This window comes from Ambystoma mexicanum, chromosome 5q (genome assembly GCF_040938575.1).
Source record: "Ambystoma mexicanum isolate Mex_15411 chromosome 5q, UKY_AmexF1_1, whole genome shotgun sequence".
Classification (NCBI taxonomy): domain Eukaryota; kingdom Metazoa; phylum Chordata; class Amphibia; order Caudata; family Ambystomatidae; genus Ambystoma; species Ambystoma mexicanum.
Genome location: NC_090933.1, coordinates 748,138,731 through 748,151,259, shown reverse-complemented (window position 1 = coordinate 748,151,259; position 12,529 = coordinate 748,138,731). Strand labels below are relative to the sequence as shown.

The 12,529-nt window shown below is 44.4% G+C and overlaps 1 long non-coding RNA gene across 1 annotated transcript; it reads right to left on the bottom strand.

The window, feature by feature from the left end:
* Nucleotides 1-9,752: 9,752 nt before the first annotated feature.
* LOC138497636 (uncharacterized) lies at nucleotides 9,753-12,290 on the bottom strand. The gene is made up of 2 exons (XR_011278623.1): nucleotides 12,159-12,290; nucleotides 9,753-11,837 (listed from the first exon to the last, which is right to left on the bottom strand). It is a non-coding gene; the product is annotated as an uncharacterized lncRNA (long non-coding RNA).
* Between the last annotated feature and the right edge of the window lie 239 nt (nucleotides 12,291-12,529).

Genomic DNA, 12,529 nt, shown 5'->3' with positions numbered 1-12,529 from the left:
CATTTGCTGCCTTCAGTTAAAGAAATTACCTGTTTCGGTGAAAAGGTATCCTGGACTGAGATCGTTTTCTGTTTTAAATTGGGGAAATGTCAATGCAAGTTTGAAAGAAAAGTCTTCTGTTGGGCTCAAATGGACAAGCTAAACTCTGATTAGCAGCTGTGCATATAGCAGGCTTTTACCACATCATTCGCCCAAGGATCAATGCAACGTTATGCTTGGAATTTCTTAAATGGCTGTATCTCTATACTGGACTGTGTCCATCTGTAATGCATGTCCTAAAATGGCCAGAAATGAAACGGGCGTTGGATGGTAAAACTATTCCATAAGCTTTGGTGGACAATACACCATTTGAACCCGCCAGCTTGCTGGGAAACCCAGATTCTGTATTAGCAGGAGTAACCGTGGATGACAATTAGAAGATATTCCACGGACACATTATTTACAATTATCAGATATTATCTGGGAACAGTGGTATTTATTATGTAGCACAAGCATTAACTTTGAAAAATTAGCATTCCTAGTAGTTTTTGTCATTAAAGATACATACATTTCATGTATAATTCTAACACCAAATGTATATTTCAAGATTTTGGCACGGGTGCTGCATATATTCTTTGTCTCAGGATTTGCTAACATACATATTTTAGTGGGTATTCGTCAGTGTGGTCTACTAGGCATATAATATTATGTACAGCTCTTACATTTACAACTCCAAGGAATGCCGGGTTCAAGGTTGTTTTGCCCCAAAAAGCCTACTCCCACCTTCCCCTGTCTAACCAATTCCTCTCTAAGATCTCCTACCACCAGACACTACACACACAAACCATCTTGCAAATGGCAAACCACCTAGTCATTAGCACATCAACACAAACCGAATTACGACTAAGCTCTCCTCTTTAGTCCTGCTTCACTCTCCAACACCAACCCATAGAAAAGCCATTGGCACTCAGGAAACAGGTACTTATGACCTCCACCCATCAACACCACAGGTTTTGCATTTGCCTTTCCCACTGTTCCACTAACGAACCCCACTTTACAGAGTAAAGTTCAGCAAGGCCACGAATAATGGCAGACATGTGCTATAAAAAAACATTAATCTGTGGCATTAACAAACCATTGCAAGGGATGGAAATAGGGTAACAAGGGCTCCACACCATCACCCCCCATTGCAGCCCTTGGAACCGGGGGTGAAGGTCATTAGCACCCATACCAAATGCTGGGACAGTGCTAATTTAAAGTATTTTCCTGCCACAAACGGGATGCATTGCGGCTTCCCGATCGCGGGACAAAATATACTATTCCAAGATGGCCACCATGGAAAGGGAAGGCAGAGCTGCGCACGGAGCCGTCTTCCCTTTCCATGGCAGCCTCCAGGAGCCACGAGCGGCTGTGGCGAGTGCTGCAGCTGAACTGAGGTCATTTGTGGGGGGGAATGGAGAAAAAAATGGAAAACGGGGACAGTGGGTGGGGGAAGATGGTGGCGGCCGGAACTGCTCATCAGGCAGCATGGAACGCAGGTTGAGATCAACAGTTTCATCTCACAATCCAAGCCACCTGATTGGCTGGCTCCCGCGAACAGGGTGCTAATGATAGTTCAGACACTTTACCATCACACTTAGGTTATTGTGAAATTAGGCAACTGTCATTGAAAAACATCAGTGTATTTTTAAATTCCTCACTTGTGGTTCTCTGTAGAGGGCAAGAATAGTCCCAGATACCTTCTAAGCCACATCCCTTTTGCAGGAGCTTCTTTGAGGGATTGTACAACCCAAAAAAGCGTGTTAAGGTGGGCGACCACACAGATGACATGTATGTGGGTGTGTGTGCAAGGGACAGCTGCATGGCCAGCATTTGTACATTTGCATTGTAAACCCAGCTTTCAAAGGGACATGAGGTGGGTACACCCAGTGAGAACATTCTTTTACGCCTGTGGATACCTCCAAAAACCCTTCAAAGTCCTCAGGGTCCCTGGAACAACTTGATAGTGTGGCAGACAACTCTCCTTTCCTCTGACGATACAGCAGCCAATGTGCAGGGCAGTTTGCAAATGACATGCCTCTGAAAAGTACTCTGGCGTGACTATAACGTTGCACACTTCATTGAGGTGGACAGGTGCTGGAGACTTTCCTTCTTTACCTTTCAAACAGGAGCATTGAGTAAATGCATTGTGGCATGGTGTAATGCGCTAGTTATGCTGAGCGCAGGTGAAGGTGCATGTAAGGTTATGTTTATGTGCCATATCATTTATAATGTTTAACTCTCTGCTTTCCAGCTGGCCTTTGAAATCAGAGTGCACTCACATGTCCTCAATTTTGAAACCTCAGGGGGTAGAGAGAATCGTGTTTTTGCGCATGTTTATTTGTGTGGCCCGATGGGTGATGGTAAGTTATATTTGTGCCTATGCGAGGGAATGGCGGACTCCATTTTCTGGCCAACCTAGAAACATCAGGCCCATTCAAAGTGAGACGGATGTGATCAGCTCTATGTAAAATGAACACCACTGCAGGTGTGTAATTGTGCACCATTCAACCCTGATGATGTCTCTTCAAATGGATTCTGGTGTTAGATGACCAAAGTCCATCTTAAGGGGTGTTAATATTGGTGTAAAAATAACTTACTAAACTTTTCTTTTATTTGCTTTAAACATTTGCATCCAGTTTAGGGCATGACCTAACATGCCATGTGCATTCAGAAACCAACATCTCATGCTTCATATAAGTTTCAAAGTCCACAAATTGAATAGATATTTTGGCTATATTATACCTTTTATTGTTCGTGAAACAAACACCTTTTTTAATATGATGGACACCTTTGCATAGCTGGAAATAGGGACTTCAAGGATATAACTGAACATTGGTTCAAAATGGCCACCAATGTTCCTGACCGACTCACCAGGAAATGTTACATAGAATGTCAGCTCAGCCGCGAGATGATTGTGGACACTTCTCAGTACCAAATTCTCTGATCCATTGGAGTTCGTTTATTTGAAGATCCTTAGCATTGCTCGCACACCCAGATTCCTCCCATACTTGGCTAGAGTAATCAAGATGGCACTCAGGAGTAAAGCTGTTCTACACTCCTAAAACCTGACTTATCAGGGATGGACCCTTCCAGTCTGGGGGCAGGACCTGCTTGAAAGTCTGCGGGAACCCCCAGCATATCCTGGCAGTAGGCAGGACACACTGCCTGGGGTGGACTGTGAACCAAAAGAGGCCCCAGAAATAATTTTCTAAGGGGCCCCATATCACATCTTTTCAGCAAGCTCAACTCTTGTCCTCTGCGAAAATGTGGAAATACCATACAAAAGAGGCCCAGGGTGCAGAGGCCTACTGGGAAATCACCAGAGTTCCCTATAGGCCCGTCCAGCCCTGCGCACTGCCCCTCCGCCATGGTGCAGTAGGGTTGTTTTCTACAAAGCTGCGCCCAAGGAGTGTGAGGCTGCTCAGTCGATAGATGTGCTCTTGTATTTATAGGTTATACCTCACAGGAATGCAATAGGAATAGAGGAGCTCTGTCTGCACATGCCACACTTTTACAAAATGCACCACATCATATTTTCCCAGCAATTTTGGCATGCTCTTCTCTTGCACATTCCAGTCCAGAGAATTCGCTGAAAGTGCAGCGACCACGCTAACAATAATGGGTAATGGAGTAGGCTGAGCCTTACATAGACAGACACCACACGTGTATCTGTCTGAATTAACCACTGTGAACCTGAACTAAAAAACACATACCATTTCCTATCACTTAGACCTAACACAGGCCCATTGCTATGCGTGATGGCCCATGCTTTGTGTATTGGGGTAGAAGTATCAAACACAGCTACGTTGGTGGTTACACTTTCAGAGCCATTGCAGCGTTCTTCGATGTGTAATTCACTGATTCCTCCAATGAACTACAGAGGGTCGGGTTAACGAAGAGGTAAAAAACAACTTCTATTGAAAATAAGGTGAAGTAAGCAAAATATCCAAACGTTAATATTTATTACGAAGAAATATTTGGCAAAACAAATGAAAATGCCGTTTTGGTAAGAAATGTTAAAGTGTATGACCTGTCAGTAGGGTTCAGAAGTGTTTCAAATGTCCTTGAGTGTCCAGGGGGCTTTGCCTACTCCGAAAGCACACCTTCTCAGACGGAGATAGGTTATTGCAAACCCCACATTGTTGTGTATCAAACAGATTGCTCAGTCTTAGCAGGTCGTGTCAATTTCACAAACGAATTGTGGGTGCCTTGTAACCGTATGCTCTTGGCTACACTTCCAAATATTAATGTTTCCATAAACATCTGTGTTTCCCAGGCCCTTCATTGAGTAAAGAGCCACTAAAATCTGCAGAAAGGTGGCATGTCGTGCTTTGCAAATCCCTTAACACACACACGTGATACGTGCTCTCAAACACGGTTACTATAAAGGCATGCTGTAGCTGTACTTTCAATGTCCAAATCTTGCTGCTGCAGCAAGGATTCCGGTATGCACGCAGAAATGTCATGCTCTGCCAGTAACAGTATGGCCACAGTGCTGCATTGGCAGAAGGAAGCTTTACAAGTGAAAGAAAGGGGCGGCCCTCTCGAGTATAATGGAGGCAGTGCTGGAGCAACTAACTCCAATGAGCCCAACATGTGATCTTCTCCCCACTTATGCACGCTTGCTTCTACTCATGGATAGTTTAGTTTAGTTTAGTTTATTTGTTCATATAGCACACCAAACCCAAGGGTACGTAGGCGCTTTTGCTTATAATATACGACATTTTTTACAAAAGGGTACAGTTCTTTACATGAACAAGCAGTAATCCCGTACATTTGAGATTATATGTGAGAATATAGCATGCATCAAGCAGTGAAAGTAGGATACAATAGAGTACGAAGAAGGCAGAGGCACAGTGTTCCAGGTTAAATAAAGTGAATTAAGAAGAACTATACGGATTATATAGAGTGTTTTTACAAGTCAGAAGTGGGGAGGGAGGCATCTAGTATTCCACATCTAGACTCAAGTCGTAAGTAGGTGCAAGACGTAGATGCATGGTGCGCATTCTGGTGAGGCGTCGGGAGCAGCAGTTCATCCTTAGTTCAGTTGGGAGAAGAGCCACGATTTTACCTTGTTTCTGAATGATGGGAAGGGTGGTTCGACTGCAGGTCGCAGAGAGTTCCAGGTTTTAGCTGCCAACACTGGAAAGATAGATCCTCCGGCCTTCTGCAGATTACATTTTGGGATATTAAGGCAATGTAGGTAGCTAGCTCTGGTGGGTCTGGAGGATTCTTTTCTGGAGAATTTATTGTTCAAGTATTTGGGGGCAGATTTTGATAGGCAAGATCATTAAGGTTCGGAACGTGATCCTATCTTGTATTGGGAGCCTGTTCATATTGCGTCTCATTTGAGAGATGTGGTTGGAGAGAGGAATGTTAAGAGCTGATGTTTTACAACACTTGTAGCTTATTGTGATTTTGTTTACTGGTGTCTATATACATAGGCCCTCATTACAACACAGGCGCTAAACCATGGCGCTATTAGCACCATGGTTGCTGCCGGTATTGTAACGAGTCCGCCATGGTGCAATGGGGAAGTACCACCCCATTCCAAGGTTGGCGGGGCGGTACTTCCCCATTTCACCATGGCCCTTTCCCATTCCCATTTTTGCCCCATAGGGCATAATGGGAATGGGGAAGGCGGTAATTACGGTACTGCAAATTGCGGTACCGTAATGAGCACCAAGGTCCCTTCGCGGGTCCATTCCTTACCGCCTGGTAAAACCAGCCGTTAAGGTGGGAACCCGCAAAGGGACCTCGTAATCAGGCGCTAAGGGATTACCGGTACCGGTACCTTAGCGCCAGTGTCGTAATGAGGCCCATAGTGTTGTAATAGTCCAATTTTGAGAGTATGAGAGTTCTTGCAAGCGTGATGCAGCTGGTTGAGGACAGGAAGGGTCCGCATGAGTTTATTAATTTGGAAGTATAAGCTGTCCCTGATGCTGTAGCGTTGGCTTGTTTAGACAGAGCTAAGGTGGAATCTAAGTAAACTCCAAGTGTTTTGGCATTCTGTGACACTTTGATGTTGTTCCCATCAATATAGAAAGTGTTGTATTGTGGATCTAGCTTGTTAAGGCGGTGCCTAGAGCCTATGAGCAGTAGCGCGGTCTTGTCGTCGTTGAGGCAAAGACCATGCTTGGCCATCCAGGTTTGGAATTTGAGGTCATTTTCATGTAGGCGTGTGGAATCTTTATCGTATGAGCCTGATAGGGTGATGAGAATTTGCGGATCATCCGCGTAGTTTGTGTAAAGGACACCCATGCCATCTAAATGGTCAAACAGAAGCTTTGGGAATATGTTATATAGGGTTGGTGAGACACAGGAGAGCCATGCGAGAATCCACATGTGATTAGTGAGGGTTCTGCAGAGGCTGAAGGAGAGAAGACCCTCATTGTTCTGTCAGAGAGGAAGGATTGGACCGAGGCAGCGGCTTTATGTGAGAAAGAGGCTGCTGTGGTGAGGTGGTTGGTAAGGATGTTGTGATCGACTAAGTCGAACGCTGCCGAGTGGTCGAGTAAAAGAAGTAAGGTGGGATTTCCATTATATTTGGCATCATCCATTTGGATTTTTAAGTCCAGGAGGGCTGTCTTAGTACCATGTTTTGGTCTAAATCCAGATTGCTGCAGGCCAAGCAGGTTGTTGGTTTTGAGGTGGTTCTGTATTTGGATATTTATTTATTTGTATTTGTAGCGCCCACTTACAGCCAACAGGCATCGCGGCGCTTGCACGTAGATGAAAGGAAGCTTAATTGATATAAGCTGCTTTATCCAGTATCTTTAAGAGAAAGGGGATGGTAGTTATTGGTCTATAGTTGGTTGGAATGCTGGGGTCTAGATGAGTATTTTTGATGAGAGGCAGGACCCAGGCATCTTTAAGATTTTTTGGGACAGAGAAGGAGGTGAAAGAGGAATTGATAAGAGATGTGATAAAGGGGGCAAATCAAAACTTTGCACCTTCTTTTATGATCGTGGCAGGGCAGATGTCTCCCTGGCATTTGGAGGGTTTGAGTCTAGCAATTATAGCTTCTACCTCTTTGGTGGTAATTGGTGAGAATTCGAAAAAAAGGCAGCTGGAGATGGCAAAAGTAGAATGGGGTTCACTGATTTGATGCTTGGTGTGAGGCTGAGTTTTTTGGCTTCAATTTTAGTTTGTAATAGTGCGATCTTGTTGAGAAGTGCCTTTTGTATGTTGGCACACCATAGGGTGTCTTTAATGCAGGAGTCAGGAGTGGAAATAGGAGACTCCAACTCTTTGAGGATGGAGAAGAGCGCTTAAGTACTAGATTTGGTGTTGAGGATTCTATTGTTAAAAATGTCACTTTTGGTTTGTAGGATAGCCGTTTTGTAAGTGCTGGAGGTGTTTTTGAAATTAGCCTTGATCTGGATAGCGGGGTTCTTTTTCCAGATAGCTTATGAACATCTTTTGGCTTTACGAAGGGCTTTCAAATCTAGTGAGAACCATTTGTTAAGGTGTGCTGGAGGCTTAGATTTTCTCAGTTTGAACAGCGCTATGTGGTCTAAAGCTTGGCGGAAATTCTGGTTATAGTGGTCCACTAGATTAGCAGGGACTTTGTCGAGGTCCTTGTGAGGGTTAGTGATGGGTTGTAGGAGACGGAGTATATTCTCCAGAGTGATCAGGTGATTATTTCTGGTTAGGGCAGGTGGGACTTGTTGACCAGAAGGAGGTGAGCTGCTGATGTCATGGATCTCGAAGGATATGATGTGGTGGTCTGACCATGTGCACAGGGAATTAGAGAGGATTTTTATATTACAGTTTAGCTCCGCTACCCAATCAAGGGTTCTGCCTTTGCTGTGTGTTGGTTCAGTGATGTGCTGTGAGAAGCATAGTTCTGTGAGAGAATGTTCTAGAGCTGTGGCATGAACATATTGGGGATCATGTAGACCGAGGTTCAAATCACCCAGGAGCAGGATTTGTGAGCTAGGTTTAGTGTTCTGGGAGAGCAGGCGTGTAATGTCTTCCTCAAAGGATGACAGGGGGCGAGGTGGTCTGTATATAAAATGGATGAGTAGAATATGAGAGGTTGAGATAGGGAGTTTGACAGAGAGGAGTTCCCTTGATGAGAATGACTGGCTGGTGAATTCTCTAAGGCCAAGCTGGTTTTTGGCAATGAATGCAACACCTCCACTTCTGCTGGAAGTTCTGTCGTTTCTGATGATTGTGTAGTTTTCAGGGAGTGTTAGTGTGAGGGCCGGGCAAGCTGCTGGATGCAACCACATTTCTGTGACTGCTAAAAGATCTAGATTATTAGAGGAGATGATATCTGCTATATCTAGCACGTGAGCGATAAAGGATCTAGCATTGATGAGAGCTCCTTTGATATGAAGAATCTCTAATGCAGGGGAGGGCATAGAGGAGGTGGGAATGGACGCTTTGAAGGGAATGTCAAGGGTAAGTGCTAGGGATATCTGACATGACTGGCATAGGTTTGGTTGATACAGTCTTGTATCAAAAGGAGTTTTTGGGTTTTGTGCAAGCGCCTAGTCTAGCATTTCTGACAGATGTGGAGCAAGGTGTGTTTGCCGTAGGCCTAGTAGTATATCGTACTATCCACTGGCTAGGAGTGAGAGAGTACATGCTGTTTGCTGTGTCTAGCGAGAAAGGACTTCCTAAATCTACAGAAGTAAGTCTAGGCATCGGGCTAGGATTAGGTTAGTCCTCTGGAACAGCAAATAGCATCTTACATCCAAGACATTCACTACTGTTGTGACCATAAGTTTTTCATTTTCTATTCTTGCGGATTGAACGGTCTAGTCCATTTGCAAACATGGAGGAATCCATACACTCTTGACTTTTGCCATGGACATGTTTGGTTAGATTTCTCCCTGGCATGCCATGCATCAATATGTTAGTTAAGGGTATTTTTACATTTTAAGTTAGTCTGGTTCTCATGATGAGCTGGACCACAGGCGGTTTAATTTAATTTGCTCAGGAAAAACAATTCGTCTTTCATTCTTGCTTCCGCTATTCATGAGGGGATGCATATTTATCAAAACGCGGCATACGATAGGCAGGAATTCAATCAACTGTATATTAGCATTCATTAGGATATTCCTTCTCACATTGAGATGCCAGAAAAATGACAAACGCAAAGCACAGCGCCATCAGGAAAACCTTGTATTCATCAATGGCCTTCTTATCCAGAGATTGTCAGGTGCAGTGTTTAGTCAACTGTTACGGAATAATTTGCATAAAAGGAAAAACACCAAGACCTGGGTATGCTGGTTGATAATTAGACCACTGACATAAAGTGTATCCGTGCAACTGAATTTAAGACAAACTCAATCATGTGTGCTTTGGTACTCTTTTGCATAATATGTATTCATGTATTCATAGCGCAGTATGCATTTATCCAAGCAACCAGCCACCAAACTTATTTTCTCATAATGTGTAGTTGGAAAAAGAAGAGGTATGTTCTGAATATGTTGTGACTTTTTTATTTTTTTATTCTACACCAGTAAAAAAAAAAGATTTGGCCTGGACCACCACAAATCTACTATTTGAGTTCAATATCTTTCATTAAATAAAGGAGCATCGTGAAGTGATGTATTCACTCACCATAATGGCATATGGAGGGGGATATAAGTGTGCTTATAACACACACACACACACACACACACACACATCTACATTTCTTCCAATCCATCAAACCAATGAAAGACCTTCATCCTTACTTCCTGAAGACAACTTGTATTGTACCTGAACGTCTTACATTTGCTAAATTGATTTACAGACATGTATTTATTTGATGTACACAAGTCTTAGAATGAGCCATTTTCCATGATCTGATGTTACTTCCGTTACCTCTATTAACAACGTTGGGAAACGGCTTGACCTAGGCATATAGGATTCCCACCTCATACCGCAAATCCATATTGCAACTCGTTAAGGTCTTGCACAACTGCTACACTTTTGAGGGTCATACATCGCATTCAAGACATAAGCTTGAGCCTGTAAGCTGAACAACGTGAGCTGGCTCATTGTCTTTTTACTCTTGCATGCTGCATATTCCTTCAATTCATTGTGCCAGCCATTTGTAATCAGAGTGTAGTGGATGCTGTTATATGCAGTCATGGCTTTGAAATGGTTTTGCCTAAATGCAATCGTATGCTGACGCTGCGATTCATATTTATATCGTTATGGTCCCATACCACATGATATGCACAAGAATGCAGTGCGCATGCCCTCTGGAGCCTCAACACGGCATTTCCTGTTTTGAAGCAGTGCCTCAAACAGACTCCTTTACCCCTCCCAATGTTACATCATTATAGACGTGTTCTCTATCAGAGCATGCCTCTATGTTTTGCTTGCAGATTTCTTTCACGTCGTCCCCAGGCATGGGAGCTGGTTCTCTGGTCACGTGCCACGCGCATGTACGCCTCCAGCTGAACGGCTCACTCACTGGTCTGTCACCGTGACACTTCCCTTTTCCACTGACACCATAAACTGTGGGAAAGAGATGGGTCCAATGCAATCTTTTGAACCAGGAAGGCTTGAGACTTTTACCTGCCATCAGTGACACAAGCGGAGGACTCACCCAAGGCAGGAAACACAATTTCGCGTGGCAGCTTCTATTTAATATTCCGCAGGATCTGCCAAGTTTATAGCCAGGCACATCTGAATACAAATGCGCATGCAAATGAGGATTCATTATTCTTAGGTCGTCTTTGTGCAGGAGCTTAATGTAGCTTGGTTCCTGTGGCTGCTCGTAGAATGGAGATGTGCCCGGGTGTAAAATGAATGAGGTGAGGAGACAGGAGAAGGAGGGCAATGGACGGCATAATGAACACAATCTACCAAATTATGGACTAAAGGAGGCAGTGCAACAGGGGGGCCAATGGGGAATTCGGTTTTTATTGTGCTTCCACAAGGGACAAATCAGCTAACCTTGGTAGGAGTGTGTAGATGAAGAGTTAACAGCTCACAGTACAATATCTACAGAGTACAAAAGCTAGCATCCATCCTCACAGGGATCATACCTTGTTGCGCTCATTGTCGCCCGCACCCCACGCATTGGGAAAAATCTGCATTGCTTTGCAATTACAGATCTCATCGACCGGAGGACCCGTTACCTTGAGATCTGCGGCGGGGCTGAAAGAGACAAGTAAGGTAAAATACACACACATTTCCCTGTTCTTGTCAGCGGATGCCGCTGAAGCGTTCCGACACAACCCTCCGCCATGAGCACTACGATTAGCAAATAGTTCAGAGCAATTCTCAATGGTTCAGCATCATAGACTTATTGCTTTTCCATAACAACCCATCACAAGCTCACAGGAAAGACTGAAAAGAGGCAGGAAGGAAGGAGAGTGAGGTGAGGCATATTAGGATCCGAACATACATACTGCAGGACCATGTTCAGGTGGATCCCATGCCCTTTTGCGTCCTGTTTGCAAATAAATACCTTCCCAGTAAACAAAAATGTACCAGAGGTTTGCAGATCTTTAAGAAAAACTGCACAGCTAAGCATCTGCGCTGATTCCAAAGTCGATGCGGCAAGGCTCTTCTCTCCATCCACGAATAGCATGAAAGCACATTTGCATCCCTTCGGTCAAATTAACTCCATTAAAAAAAAAGATAGCTATAATTCGTTTTTCTTCCAGGTCCGCTCCTTGATGCTTGCCAGTTTGATTAAATCCACGATTTTCTCCCATCCGCTGGTGCTGGTTCTCCCAGGGAAATGTTCCGTTGAGGTGTTGTTTTGTTCTGCATTGCTGTTGTTGTCTAATTTACACGAGGTCCCTGCAGTGCGTTCCTTAAGCCATCCTCTTTGTCATGCCTTTGAAATTTACCAAATCCTACAAGAAATCAATACATAATTGATTATTCACTTTTCTGCAGCTTCAAACAGCAAGCACACATAAGATCCTGAAACAGTCCCCGGCTCCCAGTGCCGGAGGTAGCTTGGTGGCAGCACTCTGCCGGCATCCAACAGCAAGCACTACAGGAACTGTGCGGTGGCGTATGATGCCAGCCTCCGATGAAGACAATGAGACACACTAATGAAGCAAGAAAAGTTCACCATGTGAGACGGATCCATCCCAATGCTCTAGACAAAAAGGAGAAGATAAGGCAGTGGCAATTGGAGTCAAGAACATCCCTTTCCTTCCTCTGCTTACCCTTTTGCTTCCAAGGGGCAATGCATTCACTATCCAAAGTGCCACCGAAGCCGCTGAACTGCATGCCCAGAATGTGGGTGAAGCTGGTGCTGTTCCTCTGGCGCAGAATGAGGATGGCAAGCACGTAACACTACGAAATGTAGGACAAACTCGAGCGAGAGAGAGAGCGAGAGACAGATGGCGGATCTGGCTAGAAGCCAAAGCCAGCGAAATGAATTACGCTGCTGAGTAACTGTGCACCATTGATTCTGCCACTTGTTGCTGCTTGGCACGGAGATGGGCCCTGATGTTGGCAGGAATTCCCTTCTGTGTCGCATATGCCGCAGACAAATCTTCCCACATAACTCCACGCTGTCACCTATATCCTATTA